Source organism: Jaculus jaculus, chromosome 17, assembly GCF_020740685.1.
Source record: "Jaculus jaculus isolate mJacJac1 chromosome 17, mJacJac1.mat.Y.cur, whole genome shotgun sequence".
NCBI lineage: Eukaryota > Metazoa > Chordata > Mammalia > Rodentia > Dipodidae > Jaculus > Jaculus jaculus.
The window spans coordinates 62,897,710-62,908,342 of record NC_059118.1 but is presented as its reverse complement, the minus strand read 5'-3'; positions in this window follow the sequence as shown (position 1 = coordinate 62,908,342).

Here is a 10,633-nt window from a genome sequence, read left to right as displayed (position 1 = left end):
ATCACTCCATCATCCAGAGCTTTGAAGAGCAGTGCGTAGTTTTGAAGATGCTTATGCTTCTCTATTCAATTGCCATAAATAGCTTTGAGATTTCTGTACAGACATTTTAAGTAAGCTTTGTATTGAGGTTTGAAATGTACACAAATAATACTCAACAGTTAAATGAATTTTCACATCCATGGACATAGCACATCCTCAGATCAAGAAGTAAACATTTGCCAGATGTTGTGGCACACTCCTTCAGCCCAAGCACTTGGGAGACAGAAGTAGGAGGATCACCATGAGTTCAAGGCCACCCTGAGACTACATACTGAAGTCCAGGTCAGCCTGGGTCTTAGTAGTTAAAGCATTTGCCTGTGAAGCCTAAGGACCCTGCTTCGATTCCCCAGGACCCATGTAGGCCATATGCACAAGGGGGCACATGCATCTGGAGTTCTAGCGGTGGCTAGAAGCCTTGGCACACTCATTCTTTCCCTCCGTCCCTCCTTCTCTCTATCTCCTGCTCTCTCTCAAATAAATAAATAAAATTTAAAAAAAGAAAATCAAAACAACAAAAAAAAACATTACTACCAGCACCCCAGAACCCCATCTTTGTCTTCTCTCAGTCGTTTCCCACTGAAAGTAACCACTCCTATAATTCCAACACACTGCGCACTAATAATACCTAACTTTGAGTCATTTTAATTAATTTTAATTCTGTTCCCATGGACAGGAAACATTCTTCTTAATATTTTTATCGTGCAATACTGATATTTTCATTACCTTTTTCTTTAGTGCCCCAATGTGAATTGGTCAAATTACATAAAGTCATAGTACTCCAAGACCTCAGATGGTATGTTAGTCAGCTTTGCATGAATGTAACAAATGAAGACGATCAATTTTTAAAGAGGCAAGCTTTGGTTTTGTCATTGTTTTGGAGCATTTGGTTTTACTGCTTGTGGGCCCATGTTAGGCATGGCACATCAAAGTGGGGAAAGTGGGATAAACCAAAGTTGCTCACTCACGGCTGGAAGAGGAGAGGGGAAGAGATAACAGATGAGCTGAGTTCCTACAGTGTTCTTCAAGAGCACTGCTCCAAAACCCAGAAGACCTCTCCCTCCCCCTCCCCCCTCTTAAAGCTTCCACCACCCCCAGTAGCACCAAGCTGGCTGTGGGCGCCGGGGTGGGGGGTGGGGGGGTGGAGGGTGGATGATCCAGTTCTAGCTTTGGTAGCTACAGCCAGTCTTGTTATTTAGTCATTCAACCAAGAGGTGTGAACTTTTTTTTTTTTTCTGAGGTAGGGTCTCACTCTGGCCCAGGCTGAACTGGAATTCACTATATAGTCTCAGGGTGGCCTCGAACTCATAGCAATCCTCCTACCTCTGCCTCCCGAGTGCTGGGATTAAAGGCGTGCACAACCATGCTTGGCTTGTGAACATATCTTTGACAGCGGGTGTATGTCAACATTCTGTGCACCAAATTCAAGCCATTGGTATTTACATAAGGACACAGTGACTGGGTTGCTATTGGGAAGCACAGCCGAGTCATGGTGGAGAAGGACATGGAAGACACTTCGCAGCAATTTCTGAACTGAGCCATTGGCATCACATTTATCAACTAGCGCACGGTGGAGATGGAGCGCCTGCCCCGATGCCCACCAGTGCTCTGTGCCCGACATCCAGCAGGTGCCACCCAAGGAGCATCCCCATAATGCAACACAAGAGTCCAGCCTGCAGCAGGACCCAAGGGCTGCACCCTTCTCTCCCTCCCAAGTCTCCAGCCTGCAGCAGGACCCAAGGGCTCCACCCTTCTCCCCTCCCAGGCCTCAAGCTTGCAGTCCTCCGCATGAAATTACTGCAAAACGCAGAAAACATTTGAAATAGTACTGTTGGGCTGGAGGGATGGCTCAGCAATTGAGGCGCCTGCCTGAAAAGCCTTAGCAACCTGGGTTCGATTCCCCAGTACCCACGTAAAGCCAGATGAACAAGGTGGCGCATGTATCTGGAGTTCGTTTGCAGTGGGTAGAGGCCCTCGTGCGCCCATTCTCATTCTCTCTCTCTTGACTTCTTTTTTTCTCTCTTTCTGTCTGTCCCAAATAAGTAAAGAAATAGCATTTGTCACTGGGTGAAAGTTTCTTCTGAGTCCTTATCTTCTCAATATTCAGCCGAGAGAAGCAGACAATTTAAACAGATTTTTTTTTTAGCAAGGTAAGGAAACAGTGAATTCTGCATTGTGTATTTTTTTGTGTGTATGTGTATGTGTTTGCATGTTTATATGTGCGTGGGTACATATGTATGTGTGCAAGTGCATGGGCGTGTATGTGCATGTAGACATGGAGAGGTTGATGTTGGCGTCTTCCTCACTCCCTCTCTATCTTTATATATATATATATATTTTTTTTTAATTATTTATTTATTGGAGAGCGACAGACACAGAGAGAAAGACAGATAGAGGGAGAGAGAGAGAGAATGGGCGCGCCAGGGCTTCCAGCCTCTGCAAACGAACTCCAGACGCGTGTGCCCCCTTGTGCATCTGGCTAACGTGGGACCTGGGGAACCGAGCCTCGAACGGGGGTCCTTAGGCTTCACAGGCAAGCACTTAACCGCTAAGCCATCTCTCCAGCCCTCTCTATCTTATTTTTGAGAGAAGCTCTCTCACTGAACCCTGAACTCACCTATTAGCTAGACTAGCTAGCAAGTAAGCCCCAGAGATCCTCCTGTCTCCATCTCCCAGTGCTGGGATTACAGGCGTGTGCTGCCATGCCCAGCTTTCACATGGGTGCTGGGGAGTGCAGACTCAGGGCCTCATGTGCATGTAGCATGCATCTTACCTTTACTGACTGAGCCATCTCCCCAGTCCCTGCATTGTGGGATTTAAAGGAATTTTTGTGAATATTTATTTGGTGGGTAACATATTCATAAATGATGCTCTTCCCCTTCCCAAGCCATGGCGGACTGTACTTTTCCCATGATCCTCTTCAAAGCCCACTAGGGAAAAAGAACAGCACAAATGATATTATCGTGAAGCTGGGGTCTCCTGAGGGCATAGACCCTTTGTGAGTGCTCACCTGTGGCAGCTGTGAAATCTCCTAGCCTCTTTAGTTTCTTCCTTCTTTAAAAAACCATTTTATTTATTTATTTATTTGAGGTAGGGTCCTGCTGTAGCCCAGGCTGACCTGGAATTCACTTTGTAGTTCAGGCCACCTCAAACTCACGGTGATCCTCCTACCTCTGCCTCCCGAGGGCTGGGATTAAAGGTGTGCACCAACACGCTGGGCTTATTTTATTCATTTGAGAGACAGAGAGAGAAAGAGGCAGATAGAGAGAGAGAGAATCAGCATGCCAGGGTCTCTAGCCACTGCAAAGGAACTCTAGATACATGCACCCCCTTGTGCAGCTGGCTTATGTGGGTCCTGGGGAATAGAACCTGGGTTGTTAGGATTAGCAGGCAAGTGCCTTAACCACTAAGCCATCTCTCCAGCCCTGGCTCCTTAGTTTCTGATGTAGCAGAAAGAAGCTGACTGCAGCCTCCACGATGTTTAACCACAAAGCGGCATTCTGATGGTCAGGAGACAGCTTCCAAGATGCAAGCCGCAAATTTCCTTAGTTACGTCATACCTAACTCCTTGCATACAGTCTCAATACTAATACACAGTTAGTGTTGCCTTCACTGGTTACCAACAGAAGCATAGGTTTGATTAGGTGAAGATATGCAGTTTTAATAACAAAGTGGTCCTTATAATTTAAAAGCCAGAGGGTCATTGAGCACGGTAGTGATCTGTTCAACCCATGCTTGAGCTCCTCCTAGCTCCATAAAATTGTGCTGTTGACATGACAACAGTGTTACAGCTGCTAGAGACAATAATTTCACATCACCCTGCCCAGGGTATGATATTTTCATTGCATTTTAAAATTTATTTATTTGCAAGCAGAGAGGAGAGTGTGAGAGAGAGAGAGAGGGAATGGGCACGCCAGGACCTCTAGCCACTGCGAACGAACTCCAGATGCGTGCACCGCTTTGTGCATCTGGCTTTAGGTGGGTCCTGGGGAGTCGACCCCAGTTTCGTAGGCTTTGTGGGCAAGTGCCTTAACCACTGAGCCATCTCTCCAGCCCTGATAATTTTTATATTTGAGGCGGGGTCTCACCCTCACCCAGGCTGGCCCTGGTCCCAGATCTTCCTTCTTCAGCCTCCCCTCCTGGGGGCTGGGTTAAAGGCAGGAGTCCAGCCACTGCGATGTTCTTATCTTGTCTTCGTCTTCTCCCGGCTTTCGCTACCTTAACCTTATGGTGTTTACAAATCTACTTGGGGAAACAGGGTGTGATTCCTCACGCGGCAATAGGACAAGTTGAAAAAGTGTATGGAGGGGGCTGGGCTTAGCGGTTAAGCGCTTGCCTGTGAAGCCTAAGGACCCCGGTTCAAGGCTCGGTTCCCCAGGTCCCACATTAGCCAGATGCACAAGGGGGCGCACGCGTCTGGAGTTCGTTTGCAGAGGCTGGAAGCCCTGGCGCTCCCATTCTCTCTCTCTCCCTCTATCTTCTTTCTCCCTGTGTCTGTTGCTCTCAAATAAATAAATAAAAAATGAACAAAAAAAAAAGTGTATGGAGGAATGAAAAAAAAAAAAGAAGGGAAAAAAATGAAAATGTGTGGAGGAAGCAGAATGTTAAGGTATTTTCAAACCCATGACGAAATCAGAGGAAGGGGAAGAGGAGCGAGGGAGGGAGAAAGGGGAAGGGAGAGGGAAAGGAAGCTAGCGGGTTCCAGGCTTTTCGAACTAGCACTGAGTGACTTTGCAGAGACAGCCTGGTCCATGAGTTTGTTTTCTCATTAATAAAATCAAGATCACGTTACCTCCCCAGGGTGCTATGCTGAGGGTGTGGACGGCGTTTTACATGCTGCGTTGCCGCTGCTCCTGTGGCTGGGTCAGAACCGCTGCTGAGAGAAACACAGCGAAGGAGGAAGGAATGATTCTGGTTTCAGAGAATTTCTAGCCCATGGTCTGCTGGCTCCGTTATTTTGTGCCCAGGATAAGTGAAAACATCGTGTGAGAGTGGAGATGAAGTTAGGAGCGGGCTGCTCTACGCTGCAGGTAGTCAGTTCAGGGATGCAGACCCCAGGGAACAGATGCCACACCGCCCTGGGGACACCGGAGGAGAACTTCAGGGTGATCGTCAAGGTCATCGGGGACATTTCCTGACTTTTCTTCCTTAAGTTTATTTTTGGATTTTTGAGGTATGGTCTCTCTCTAGCCCAGGCTAACCTGCATTTTACCATGTAGTCCCAGGCTGGCCTTGAACTCACAGCAATCCTAGTGAGTGCTGGGATTACAGGCGTGGACCACCATGCCTAGCTCTCCTTAATTCTTTGAGGTCGCCCCTCTCACACATGGGTGGGCTCTTCCTAACTGTGCTCTCTTCTGGGCCCCCAACCAACCAACGTCCCTCATATACATTTGAACTTGGCTCTGAGGCTCATCCTAATTGGATACCTCGTTTATAAAATTACCTGATTCCCCCCACTCAAAAAAATGACCTGCTCCAAGTTGACATAAGGACTGTTCCCTCCGAGGACCCCTCCCAGCTGTGAGGGGAAACTTCTCTTAGCTTGAGGCTTTTTTGTTTTTCTTCTCTCTTAGTTTGACTCTCTTGAAATAAATTTTTCCTAATTCCCCACCCGTGCTCTTCATGTCTATTTTTCTTTTTTAATTCTTTGCTGATCATTGACAAGAACTTGAGAGCCACAGGCGTGGGGAGTTCTCAGCCACCTGCCCAGGGCCCAGAGAGGAAGGCTGCTGGTGCCATCCAGGAAGCAGAGGGAGAGAAGACGCCAGGGCTTGGTCATACCTCTCAAATGCATGTCCTCAGCTCCCCACTTCCTCCAGTTGGACCTCACCTTGCGTAGTTCCTGCCACCTCTCTTTAGTCAGTTCTATTTCGAATTCGTCATGATTTGGTCACCTCCCAATGGCTGGGTCCCCAGCTGGAGGGCCAGCCTTCCACGCCGGGCCCTGGACGATCCTGGTCCGTAGAGGTCAGCACGTGCGAGGCCGCGGCTCTGGACTCCTCTCAGCATGGGCAGGAAGGCCTACTTGTTTTTGCTTCCCCAGAATCTAGCTCAGTGTCTGGTGCACAACAGATTTGCAAAGGAGAGAAGGAGAGAGAGAGAGGAGTAAGAGAGTTTGTGTATGAATTCTGAATGAATGGATGGAAGGATGATGGGACTGATTTTTTAAAATATTTCATTTTTATTTATTTATTTGAGAGAGAGAAAGAGATAAAGAGAATGGGCGTGCCAGGGCTTCCAGCCCCTGCAAACGCACTTCAGACACATTCACCCCCTTGTGCATCTGGCTGATGTGAGTCCGGGTGAATCAGGCCTGGGTCCTTTGGCTTTGTAGGCAAGTAACTTAGCTGCTGAGCCATCTCTCCATCCCTGGATAAAATATTTTTAAAAAGAATGAGGGGCTGGGGGGATGGCTCAGCAGTTAAAGGTACTTGCTTGCAAAGTTACTTTTCTCATCACTGTGACCTGACAACAGCAACTTAAAGGATGACAGATCAAGAAACACATCTAGCTGAGCGTGGTGGCGCATGCTTTTAACCCCAGCACTCGGGAGGCAGAGGTAGGAGGATTGCTGTGAGTTCAAGGCCACCCTGAGACTACATAGTGAATTCCAGGTCAGTCTGAGCTAGAGCAAGACCCTACCTCGAAAACAAAAACAAAAACGAAAACGAAAACAAAAACAAAAACAAAAACAAAAAAAAAAAAAAAAGAAAGAAAGAAACACAGTCTATCTTGGGGAAGACATGGTGGCAAGACCCGGCTCCTGTCTCTGGTGGTGTTAATGTGAGGTGGCTGATCACCACATATATGGGCATCAGGAGCAGAGAGCACCATGGGCAGGAACCGGAGGCAGGTATCACCTTCCAGACCCAACTCATGGCAACCCATTTCTCCAGCTAGGCTAGGCAATGTCCCACAACCTCCCCAGACAGCTCACGAGCCTGGGACCAAGTGTTCAAACACACAAGTCTGCCAGGGAATTTCGCATTCACAACGGGCTATTTGCAACAGTTGCTGATGGCATGTGTCTTGAACCAAGAGGTCTCATTAGTCGAATCCTACACATCCGGGTGGGATGGGGTTAACTAGTTCTGGAATTTAGAGGATGCAGAGAGACCTGCCAGTTCTCCAGATACAACCGCCGGCTAACTGGAAGAATGGAGGTTAGAGTGGGTTATCCAGAGCCAGTAGGCTCTGAAGGACAACTTTCTATCCCACAAGTTTTCCATCTGCTCCAGACAAACAAAATAATGACCAAGACATTGTGCCTGATTTATGTGGCTGTGAAATAGTGTTTTATCATATTTTTCTGGTTAGAAGAAAAATGTTTTAAATTATGTATTTCTGACAATACGATTCTTTTTTCTTTCTTTCCCTCTTTCTTTCTTTCTTTCTTTCTTTCTTTCTTTCTTTCTTTCTTTCTTTCTTTCTTTCTTTTCTTTCTTTCTTTCTTCCTTTTTAATGGGCATGCCAGGGCCTCTAGCCACAGCAAATGAACTCCAGAAGCATGTATCCCCTTGTGCATCTGGCTTATGTGGGTCCTGGGGAATTGAACCGGGGTCCTTAGGCTTCGCAGGCAAATGCCTTAACCATTAAGCCATTTCCCCAGCCTGCAATAAGGTTCTTATAAAGACATCGGGGTCTCTTGCAGCTGAATGCCTGACATGTATGCCACTTTTTGTGTCCGGCTTCACATGGGTACCCGGGGAATTGATCCCAAACTTTGCAAGCAAGCCCCTTTAACCACTGGGCAATCTCCCCAGCCAATCTCCCCAGCCCCTGTTGTATGCTTTCTGACCAAGCAAAACAGTTCAGAGCATGGTGTTTTTAGACTAAGACAGAACTGAATTTGAATCTCAGCCTTGGTCCTACCCCCTTGGTAAGTCAATTGTCTTTCCTGTGGCCCAGCTGTGTTGTATAATTCTGAGTTGGCTTTCAGGATTAACCCAGTGCAGTGGTCAGCAGTTACAGCATCTGGAACAAGGTTAGGATCAGAGAGAGTCCTGACTTCGTGTTAAAAGGAGGGAGGTGGTGTAGGGTAAGAAAAAAGAACTTGGAGGCACACCCACAGAACAGCCGTCAGGGGTATGCCTGTGCAAAGGATTATATGAGATTTTTGACTTGAAAACAGCCTAGGGGCTGACTTCCCGTAGGTGAGGACAGAGCCTGCCCTCAAGGATTTGAGGGAAATGAATGCTGTTTGCCCTTTCAGCAAAACAGGAGGCTTGTTTATCCTTTTCCAGCAAGAAAAGAAAATGCCTCTAGCATGAAGCAAGGATGGGGTGCTGGTGGCGATGACAGTGGCCGAAGCATCATCATCTTTAAAAAAATATTTTTAATTTTTATTTATTTGACAGAGAAAGAAGGAGAGAGAGAGAGAGAGAGAGAGAGAGAGAGAGAGAGAGAGAGAGAGAGAGAATGGCACACCAGGGCCTCTAGCCACTGCAAACAAACTCCAGATGCATGAGCCTCCTTGTGCATCTGGCTAACCTGGTTCCTGGGGAATCAAACCTGGGTCCTTTGGCTTTGCAGGCAAGTGCCTTAACTGCTAAGCCATCCCTCTTAACTGCTAAGCCATCCCTCTAGCCCATCATCATCATCTTTTTTTTTTTTTTTTCAAATTTTCATCATCATCTTTTGAAATTTCATCTTGGTTGCAGGGACTCTCTGAGAACCTTTGTCTGTCCTGAGGTCCAGCTGGAAGGTGTTGTAGATTGAGCCCCTCAAACACATGATCCGAAAATAAATGGGGTCGGGAGTGTTGCCTAGAATGCATGAGGCTCTGGATTCCGTCCACAAGGAACACAAAACAAAACAAAGGAAGGATGCCCGATGCCCGAAGGTCTTGTCAAGTGCGTTGGAAGCAGACAAGCTTTGGGTGTCATGCTTCCAACAATGTGAGAAGCAGTGGTTCCCAAGCTTGATCTCTGTATCTGGCCAAATGATAATTACAGTGTATGTCAATAAGGACACTTTAAGACTCACAAGTTTCCCAAGTTTTGTTTTGTTTTGTTTTTTGTTTTCCAAGGTAGGGTCTTGCTCCAGCCCAGGCTGACCTGGAATTCACTTACGTAGTCTCAGGGTGGGCGTGCGCCACTACGCTTGGCTCCAGACTCACAAGTTTTAGAAAGTGAACCTTGCATAAAGTCTTTCTGAAGCACACTGATGGAAGACGCGTGCCTCCAAAATAAGGGCATCAGCAGAGAAAATGAAATCCGCCAGTAGAAGAAAGGATCCAGCCTGCACAGGGAGATGGTGGAGCGGGACTTCATCAAAGCTAAGAGACATGTTGAGAGATCAGTTAGGAGCAAGCCAGAAGATTCCAGCAGATTCCTTTAAGCAATGAAACTAATAGAATAACTGGTGTGAATGTTTGTTTTGCGATAATCACCCAACTAGAGGAGGGTCTGGGATAAAGTGGTGAACATAACAGACAACAAAGCAAAGGAAAAAAGAAGAAGAAGAGATAATGCCGAGGGATGAGAAAGTTGTAAAGAAAAAGGCTTAGGATCCATTTACTCCTTAAAAACAGCCTCGCCATGCTGGCTACAACAGCCAATGGGTAGAATCCATGCAGACAGCAGTCCTTCGTGGACGGGTGGATAAACAAAACATGATGTGGACAGAGCGTTCTTCAGCCTTGAGAAGGAAGGAATTGTGACACACACCGTGTCATGCAGGAACCCCGAGGCAGTGTGCTGGGTGAAAGAAGACAGTCACTAAAGGACAGGACTGTGTGATCACGCTAGGAGGAAGTGGCCAGGGTCAGTAAGTCATGGTCAGAAAGGTGGTTGCCAGGGGTTACAGGGAGGGAGGAATGAGGAGCTTTAGTCTGGAAGGCTGGATGTCAAAGTTATGGAGGCAGACGGTGGGGATAGTCAGACAGCCATGTGCCTGTACTTAATACCACTAAATTGCACACTCAAAAATGATTATTTTATTTATTTATTTGAGAGAGAGAGAAAGAGGCAAAGAGAGAGGGAGAGAGAGAGAGAGAGAGAGAGAGAGAATGGGTGCACCAGGGCCTCTAGCTACTATAAACAAACTCCAGATGCATGTGTCATCTTGTGCATCTAGCTTATGTGGGTCCTGGGGAAGCGAACCTGGGTCCTTTGGCTTTGCAGGTAAGCACCTTAACCTCTAAGCCATCCCTCCAGCTCTTGAAAATGATCAAAAGGGTGAACTTTATGGTATGTATATTTTACCACAATAAAAAAAATCTTATATAAATAAAAATGCCCTGTAAGGTGCTATATAAATGAATGGGATTGTAATTATTTTTCTCATAATGGGCAGATAAGTATTAAATGTCAGGTATCTCACCTTTGTTTTCGAGTGCAGATGTGAAAACTATTGCATGTATTTATTTTAAAATTCGATCACTAGAAATGCATATTATAACAAATAAGTCTTCTGAGTAGATAACTTCTAGGAACAACCTCAGTGTCTTAAGATCACTTTATAAGTCTTTTTAAAACATTTTTAATATAAAAAATCTGACTGTGTATATGGTCATAAGTGGTTTTTCAAAAAAAAATATTTAAGAGAGAGAAAGAGGCAGATATATAGAGAGAATGGGCACACCAGGGCCTCT